The 9,979-nt window shown below is 44.6% G+C and overlaps 1 pseudogene; it reads right to left on the bottom strand.

Moving 5' to 3' along the window:
* Window positions 1–1,755: 1,755 nt before the first annotated feature.
* Window positions 1,756–9,445, bottom strand: LOC131421238 (immunoglobulin heavy variable 4-59-like; annotated as a pseudogene).
* Between the last annotated feature and the right edge of the window lie 534 nt (window positions 9,446–9,979).

Here is a 9,979-nt window from a genome sequence, read left to right on the forward strand (position 1 = left end):
GAATAAATGAGAAACACTTAATAGATTTCTTGAAGTGGAGTATGGAGAAGGTGCTATAGTGTGATATTCTCAGGGGTCACATAATTAGGGAGATAGCTCGTCCCTTTAAAGCCTGGTCCTCTAGGAATGGGGACACATCCTAAGCGTGCCTCACCCAAAATTGTTCTGTCTGGGAGAGAGGAAGAGCACCCTCTGCTGAGATGCACCCAGATCCACCTCACTGATCACTAAGTACTAACTAATTAATGTTCAGGGAGAAAGCCGCCAAGGTGAGCATCCTGAGGCTGTAGTGGAAACCCATAGTAACTAGGAGAGGAACCGAGGAAACTACCAGAGGAAATTTTACCTCAGAGTATGGTGTATCTTTTCATCCTCTTTACAGTGTCTTTTCCAGAGCAAAATATTGAAGTTCAACTTAACGTTTCTTTAATGGGTCATGCTTTTATATCATCATATTACTTTTTGATATTTCATTTTTTCTGAAACGTATGTTAAGCTGAATATTCCCCTTTCAGTCCCACTTCAGGCCTCTGCCATCGTAGTTGAGATCCGTTATTGAGCCTCACTCTGTGTCTGCACCTGGTGGGGGATCTGGGAAGAGTGATTATCCCTCCAGCCTGATGGAATCCGTTTCTAGGACATTCTGGTTGAATTGAGGAATATAAAACAAGGGCAATGGTGGGGTGGGTTTCTGTGGGAAATTGGAGGGAAGCAGAGGGTGGGCAGGGATCAGGACTCTGTCCAGCTGGTTCTCATTGTCCACGTGGGTTCTCATGTGGAAGCTGAGAGACAGGGTTACAGGGCTGCTTTCAGAGACCCACCCAGAACATGACCCAGCATGTCTGTGATGGGCTTTTGTCTGTTTGCTTATCTTCCTGCGTGTTTCATGGTGAAATCTCACAGCTGCATCCCCTCAGGTGGGCTGGTTTTCCATCCAGAAGACTGAGGGGCACCTGCAGAAGGGGGCAATCCCTGATCATCAATGTCCACCCAAGTGGATCATGAGGGAGAGCTTAAACTGTAGCAGGGAGAACAAAGAACCCCATGGGGCAGATGTCCTAGGGGGATGTTCATAACTTGTGGAGTCAGTGAGTGCCCGTCTGAGGGCAGAGAAGTTGAGCTCAGCACACAGTGTGCCCGGACTGTGCTGCTGTTTCTCAGGGATGATGAGGATGCTCAGGGTGTTGTCTTCATCAAGACAGAAAATCAGGGCCTATAGGAACTTGCAGGAAAATCTCGTAGCCACTGGTGATATCCTATCTACAGCAGACAATGTGCTTCCTCATTTGTTGGCTGCAGCAAGAATACGAGAAATTAGAGCCAGAAGCAGAAATATGAATTGTCCCTGGGGTAAGCTGAGAGCAAGGAGAGGAAATCCCTGATCCAACAAGAAGTCCCCTTTGGACCCCCTTCTGCACCTGCCCCTGGGTCTTGTCTCTGTTCTCTAGTGCCTTAACTATCCCTGCTTGTTCTGAGTGCTCCCTGCAGCCCAGCCCCTCCTGTACCCCTGCAGGGAGGATTGTTTCTGGGCTCACACTGACTTCCCCTCACTGTGTCTCTCATACTTACAGCCTCTTGCATAGTAATACATGGCTGTGTCCTCAGCAGTTACAGAACTTAGTTTCAGGGAGAAGTGGTTCTTAGATGTGTTTCTGGAGATGGAGATGCGGCCCTTGAGGGAAGGATTGTAGCATGTGTTCCCATTATACTATATGTACTACATGTACTCCAGGTAATTCCCAAGGGTTCGCAGACTCAGCTCCAGCCATAATAGCTGCTTGTGATGGAGAATCCAGAAACAGCACTGGTGAGGGAGAGGGTCTGCGAGGGCTTCACCAGTCCTGCGCCCAACTCCTGCAGCTGCTCCTGGGACAGGACACCTGCAGCCAAGGAGAATCAGTCCCTGTCAGTCACGTGCAGTCACATCCATCCCCATAGACCCAGGTCTGACATCTGAGACACTCACCTTCGGGAGACATCACCAGGCAAAGGAGAAGACCCAACAGTCTCATCTTCTCCTAGACCACAGCTCTGCCTTCCCCAGAGACCTCAGCCCTGTCTGAGAGGAGAGCTGTGAGCTCCCACAGCCCGAGAGTGGGTTTTACCCTCGAGCTTGAAGAGAAATTTGCATGCGCGGAACCCTGTCCTTACATGTGGGGAGGGGCTGAGGTCTGTGTCCACAGTCCTTCCAGGGACTCTGTGGGCAACTCTTCTGCTGACTGTAAGTGTTTTTTGAGTCTGGGATGGGAGGACACTTGTACTTTAAGGCTTTTTTTAAACATATTTGAGGACTCTCCTCTTTTTTGAGCACAGAGCTCCCTTGTTTCATGCCTCTGCAGCTCCATCCCCACCTTGGCCCCAGCCTAACTCTCCACCATCCACTCAGGATCCGCGTCTCAACTCCTCCTTGCTGAGCCCAGCACAGCTCCTGCTCTCTTTCCCTGTAATCTCTTCTGTGACGTGGTTCTCATCACACTGAGAGTTTGTTACCTTGTTGTATTGTTGTGATACGTGAGTTCCAGGTGGGCCTTGTGCTCAGTCCATCTTTTGCCCTTGTGAGTGGAGAAGACGCCACATGTTGAAAACTTCAGGTGGCCCCACAGGTGTCCTCGATCCATCACTCACCTGAAACTCAGAAATCTTCTTTACACACTCGATGAGATACGCCCCACCCATGGTCAGCATTTATTCACCATTAGTCACATGAGCAGGAATGTGACATCCAGCTCGCTTGACTCAGGGGTGGAATCCCCAAGCCCTGTTCACCCCCAGAGCCCCTCTGCAGGGCGAGCTGAGGCTCCTTTCTGGGGATTTGTAGACATGACACCTGTGCTCATCTCCTTCCACTCACCTGCCTTGTTGACCTCACATCCTTGACCATTTCTACTGGGAACGAGTCTTAATAAATTATTAGTACAATAATTCCTTTCTCCAATTCTGCAACTCAGAATTGTCCCGAGACACAAGGAGATTAACAGACGGAGGGACTGTGGTCTGGAGGGAATTTTTTTACTGAAAAATGTTATAACAATTATTTTCATGCAATACACAGTCCTTCAGTAACTAGCCAAGGAGGCGACAATATTCAAACAACTACCTTTTCAAAGACTAATGTGGGCTACCCTAGAAGGTACTGGAATCAAACTTTAGGTGTCTAATAGGAAATTGCACTGACAACATTCACAGTCCTGAAAGGCACAGGCTGATAAGGTAAATGCTGAGCTGGATGAGTAGACTCCACTTACTTGTGAAAGTACATTTAGGGGTCATGGCAAAGATGTGTCAGGGGTTTAACATCTTGGTTAATCACCTCACCAAAATCATAGAAATGCATAAAGATATCTACATAATTAAAAGTCTTATTTTTTAGTACTGTCCTGTCCTTTACAAACAGATGTTTTGATGCCAAATTTGGCATATGTACATATATATAGAAACTAGATATATTATTATATTGTACTATATATAATAAATTTATGTAAAATTATTATATAATTTATATATGTATGCATTTGTTTATTATTATATATTATTATATAATAAAATTATATAAATTATAATTTATATATAAATTATATTATATATCATATGTTTATATATATATGCATATATATAACTGTAGAAAAAAGGAGAGCCCTCAAGACCATATTCCCCTCATATTGAGTACTGTGACTTTAATTTTATCTGAGTAGCTACATTTTTTGTATAGGCAGCTGGGAGAAGCCTCATTCTAGAAGTTGGAGGAGGTGTAATTTGTCTAAGGCTCTGTGCACACCCTTCCCTTTTGACAAGCCTACTACATATGTCAGAGAACCCAAACTAGTTTCATCAGAAAGAATCACACTTTTAAATGCAGAAGACATACAAATAAAAACAAGGAATATTGTAAAACTGAGCATCTTCCTAATATTGAAATGACGATGGCACGGTAGTAATTGTCCCATATTCTCAGTATCTGGTGTTATATGAGACATTGTGGCTCAGAGGCAGGAGAGTAGAGACAGCCCGGATGCACCGATTTGCTCATAGGAAAGGAAACTGCAGATCCTGACACCAAACCCCTCACTCTCCAGCCTCCCTCTGCACCTGCCCCTCAGTCTGGGCCCTGTGGTCAGAGGGTCAAGGGCCTCCTGTAGACCAGTCCCCTCCCCCTCCAGGGTTCTTCCTGCTTCCTCTTCCAGGTGGTCTCAGGGTCCTACCTCTGAGGGTGTCCTGGGCTCTGGGATGTTCAGGAGCAAGAGCTCTGTCCTCATGTGTCATTATCAGTGTCCCTCTACTTGAATATTTATGATCCTTTAAATCTCATGCCAGGCGACCCTTCTGCCTACCAGGAGCATCCTTGTGTCCATCGTCCGTGGTCCTCCTTCAGGAAAATCCCTGTCATTCCTTGAGGATTTACCAAGGAGTTTACTGTACTTTGGTCAACAATATTGCTGATAATTTATAAAGACTGAAGAACCTACATGGATAAAACTTCCCAAAATCTATCCATCAATAACCTTGATTTCATTCTCTTCATGAATGTAACATAGACTCCATCTCAGACACTCAACCCTATAGTCCTACATTGGAAATTGTCATTTTCATTAACTGAACTGAATATGTATCTATTTATAGAAAAATCCACTATCCATCATCATTGAAAAATCACCAAGGTAAGACTGACCAGAATACAGTGTTGAGTCAAAATAGTTTTTCAATATAATTTTATTAATATTAATCAATCAAGGTTATTAGACTTTCATGGGAGTATAACATAATTATGGTAAGCAAAGCAGTCACATAACCAACAACACAATCACGTTATAGGATACTTCCATCACCCCAAATAAATACATTATTTCCTCTTCTAGTCAATCCTTTTTCAATTCCACAGCCCTTGGCAACCGCTGATCATCTGTATGTCCCTTTAGTATTGCAGATTCCATGGTGTATGGATGGAGACACACAGTGTGTGGACTCTGGAGCTGGATTCTGCGATGAGGGTACTGCACGTGAGATTCATCCATGCTCTTGCATGTATCATTTTTTGCATGTATCATTTAAGTCACCTGTAAATACCTGCATACAGGTTTTGCTTAAACATAATTGTTAAGTTTTTTTAATCGAGATATGATTGGCATGCCAATAATTATACATGTTTAATGTGTACACTTTGATGAGTTTTGAGATAAGTATGGAGCCCATAGAACCATCACCACAACCAATAACATCACGTAATCATCACTTCCAAAAGTTTCCTCACTTTCTCCTTGTTTTGTGATAAGATCATTCAACATAAGACCTATCCTCTTAAGGAAAATTTAATTACACTGTGCAATACTGTTAACTGTATGCACTGAACATCAGTTCTTATCCCCCTAGTTATGTAACAAGTATTGGAACTGAGGGTCACATGGCATTTGTGTGTTAGATCTCATTAGAAAGGTGCAGACTTCCCCAAAGTGGGACGCCTTTTTGCATTCCCGCCAGAAGCAGTTCACCCCTTACCAGCTCCCAATTTTTATGGCAGAAATGATTACATTCTTTATTCTCTGGTACAAATCATGGGGATGCCTAGAAAACATACTCATGCCTCAGAGAGCTCCTTGTTCATAACTCCTGAGCACACCAGAGCACGAGCACCAAGATTCCTCTCTAGACTCTGGGTTTAGCTACCACTATTATTGGATCAGGCTTCAGGCTTTGATTTTGGGGGTGTATCACTGTGTGCTTTGTGAAGGCATCTATAAAGTAGTGGATCTAGTCTGTGAATTCTGCTGGACCTTCCCAATGATCTATTTTATTTGATCTCTTAGGTAAAGTCAGGGAAATGGAAATCAAAACTACACCAAGATATCACCTTAGCCCATTATAATGGCTATAATCACCAAGACAAAAAATAACAAATGTTGGAGAGGTTTTGAGAAAAGAGAACCCTTATGCACTACTGGTGAGAATGCAAACTGGTGCAGCCTCCACAGACAACAGTATAGATATTTCTCAAAAAATTTAAAATAGAGATACCATGTGACCCAGCTATCCCACTACCGGGTATTTATCCAAAGAACTTGAAATCAACAATTCAAAGAGACTTATGTATCCCCATGTTCATTGCAGCATTATTCATTATAGCCAAGAAGGTTAAACAACCCAAGTGCCCATCGACTGATGATTGGATAAAGAAGATGTGATTTACACACACACGCACACACACACACACGGTGGAATACTACTCAGTCATAAAAAAAGACAAATTGTCCCATTCCCAATATGGATGTACCTTGTGGGTATTATGTTAAGCAAAATAAGCCAGACAGAGAGAGACCAACACCACATGATTTCATTTATGTGTAGAATATAAACTAATGCACAGACAGAGAATACAGATTAGTGGTTACCAGGGGAAGTGGGTTGGGAGGTGGACACAAAGTGTGAAGGGGCACACATGTATTGTGACTGACAAATAATAATGTACAACGGAAATTTCACAACATTTTAAACTATCGTGACCTCAATAAAAAATGAATAGTTCTGGGGGCCGGCCCGGTGGCGCAAGCGGTTAAGTGCGCGCGCTCCGCTGCGGCGGCCCGGGGTTCGCTGGTTCGGATCCCGGGCGCGCACCGACGCACTGCTTGGTAAGCCATGCTGTGGCGGCGTCCCATATAAAGTGGAGGAAGATAGGCACAGATGTTAGCCCAGGGCCGTCTTCCTCAGCGAAAAAAAGAGGAGGATTGGCGGATGTTAGCTCAGGGCTGATCTCCTCACAAAAAAAAAAAAAAAAAAATGAATAGTTCTGAATAGGTGAAATGCCTACACAATATAGTGAATTAATTCTGTTCACCTTGGGTAGGGATCCTTGACCATCCCCACTAGTAGTGGATGTAGAAATGTTCTTCAGAATAAAAGAGGCAGATACTTCCGTGGGAAGCTCAAAATGCTCCTTGTTCTATGCAACCCAGAGAGAAGTCCAAACACGTGGGGTTATCTAAACTAAAAATCTCAAGTGTTCTCATCACATCGACGCTGTTTCTAGTCCTCTTAATGCATATATCCCCAAATATGGAAGGCATTACATCAGAGAACCTTTCCATGGGTCTAAAGATTAAGCCACCACAGAACTGACTATGCAATTTCAGGGACCAGTGTAACATAAATGAGGGATTGGTTCCTAAAATTCAAGAATTTAATGACTGAGAGCAGAGCGTTACACTTCTAATTAAGGCAAAATCCCTATTTTTGAATTCTCTTCAGTCAAATGGTATTAGAAACCTCTCAAATCTTTATCCTAATTCTGCAACAAGAAAGTGTCTTTTTTTTTCTGGTAAGACCATGTCGGGCCTCATCCCAGCAGGTGTCCCTGTTAGGGATTGTGGAAGTGACGTGCCCCTTAGTGGTCGCTCTTAGGCACACAGGCTGCATGATGCTGGCACATTATCAAGGTTTCTTTCCATCCACCGAAGTCTTTGGGAGGAAGAGCTCACATTTAAGGTCTTTGCTCTTAGAAGAGAACAGCAATATGTGGACAGACAATGAGAGCACCCTGTAGCATTTACAGTGTGCTTTTTAATTGCAAAAGTTGGAGTACAGCTGGTTGATACTATGTGTGCAAGTTTTTGTGGTTAGTTCCTTAAGTGTACCATCAAATTGACTGATACTTTTAGAGAATGTGAGTATAAAGAAAAGTTAGAAAATTATATTTTTAAAATATTTGCACTGAGTAATATTATATTATTATCTATTATTTATCCACCTTCTTAAGTAGTACATTTAACTAATTTGCCCTTATTTTATTTAATTTTTCCCTAAATATATTCCCAACTGCGTACCTCTCTCTCTGTCCCACTTCATGTCTTTTCCATAATTTTAACTCACAAATGTCTGACTATATATGTGGGCTGGTCACTGAGACTTGAGAGGTGACCAGCACACCCACTCTGCTCCCTGACTTCTTTCTCACCATGGTCACTCATGTGAGGTCCAACATGATGCTCTGCAGCTGGTGTGTCCACCTGCACATCCTCTGTCATAATGTGTTAGAGATGCCTGGGGGTCAGCATCTGGCTTTGTGCCCACCTAACACAGGCTTGTCCTGAAATAGTGCCTCTGTGACCTTGAATCATAGCTGTGCACTATGTGGGAGCTCAGCATGGCAATCAAGCAGGATCCAGACCACTTGAGAGTAATGGGCTCTGGGGTGTCCACAAATAGACAGAGACATTAGTTGGATGTTAGGAGGAGAAGTGGGTGCACATTAACGCCCAGATCTTTATTGACACTTCTTTCTGAGCCTGGTGCTGTGGAGAGAGCTGGGAAGATTGAGCAGGGCTCCATCTCCATGGAGCTCAGGGTCTAGCACAGATTCAATGAGAATCTAGACTGTAGAAGGCAGAGGGAGGTTGGAGTGGGTTTCCACATCCACCCGAGTAAACGAGGAGCAAGAGGTTAAAGTGCTGTAGGAGAGACGGTGACCCTGTGGGGTAGGGGTCCTGGGGGGCGCTGATAGTAACCCCGTGGGGTCACGTGTGCCTGTGTGAAGGAAGGGCATGTGGGGACAGTGTGTGTTGTGGGGGTAGAGAGCCTGAGCTCAGGACACAGGTGCCTGGACTGTGGTGATGTCTCTCTTTGTCAAGAAGGAAAAACAGGACTAACAGGAACTTGGTGAATGAAATGTCCCTACTCACTGGTGATCTCATCTGCAAACAGACAATGTTACCTCCTCATTTGATGGCTGCACTGAGAATATGAGAAATCAGAGCCCAAAAACAAAAAGCAAATTGTCCCCAGGGACAACTGAGAGCCTGGAGGGGAAATTACTGATGGCACAGGAAGCCGCTTCCCCACCTTGCTCTGCACCTGCTTCTGGGACTGGTCTCTCTGGTCTGTGGGCCCTGAGCACCCCCTGGTGGTGCTGAGCGCCTCTTGCAACCCACTCTTCCTGTCTGCTGCAGGCAGGTTTGTGTCTGGGCTCACACTGACTTCCCCTCACTGTGTCTGTTGCACAGTAATACACGGCCGTGTCCTCGGTGGTCACAGACTTCAGCTGCAAAGATAACTGGTTCTTGGACGTGTCAGCAGGGATGGATATGCAGCTCTGGAAAGCCGAGTTGTAGCTTGGGCTCCCTGACCAGTACCCCATCCACTCCAGGCCTTTCCCAGGGCTCTGGCGGACCTAATGCCAGTAGTAACTGCTGGTGACAGAGGCCCCAGAGACAGCGCAGGTGAAGGAGAGCGTCTGCGAGGGCTTCACCAGTCCTGGGCCCGATTCCCGCAATGTCAGGTCAGACAGGACACCTGGGAATAATAAGAATCAGTCCCTGTGAGTAAAGTTCAGTCACAACCCTCACCACAGACCCAGGTCTGACACCTGAGACACTCACCTTGGGGAGCCGTCACCAGGCAAAGGAGAAGACCCAACAGTCTCATCTTCTTCTAGACCACAGCTCTGCCTTCCCCAGAGACCTCAGCCCTGTCTGAGGAGAGAGCTGTGAACTCCCACAGTCTGACAGTGGATTTTACTCTAGAGCTTGAGGAGAAATTTGCATGTGGGGAGCCCTGACCTTGTAAGTGGGGAGGGACTGAGGTCAGGCTCACTGGGTTCTATGGGGCGCCTATGGGGTCTCTTCTCTTGAACACGAGTTATGCGTAAGTCTGGTTGGGAGAGCACTTAGCCTATAAGGTGCATTGGATCCAGAACAAAGGACAAACCCATCTTTCTGAGCATAAGAATAAATACTGGACTAGTTGAGTAGATTGCAAACTTTTTAACTTTTAGATCTTTCAAATTGATATTACAAGGGATCATCATTATTTTCTGAGCATTCTGAAACCCAACACATTACACATATACATATTTGCCAGATTTTTATTAATGTAATTTCATATGAAAATTTTGATTTCAAGTTTGCTGTAAATATAATTGCAAAGTGAAAGACGGTTCTCCCCAGGTTCTATTTACTTTAATTTAACCACTTCAGACTTCGCTCGGATCTGAGTAACT

The sequence above is a fragment of the Diceros bicornis genome, chromosome 24 (assembly GCF_020826845.1).
Source record: "Diceros bicornis minor isolate mBicDic1 chromosome 24, mDicBic1.mat.cur, whole genome shotgun sequence".
NCBI classification, from domain to species: domain Eukaryota; kingdom Metazoa; phylum Chordata; class Mammalia; order Perissodactyla; family Rhinocerotidae; genus Diceros; species Diceros bicornis.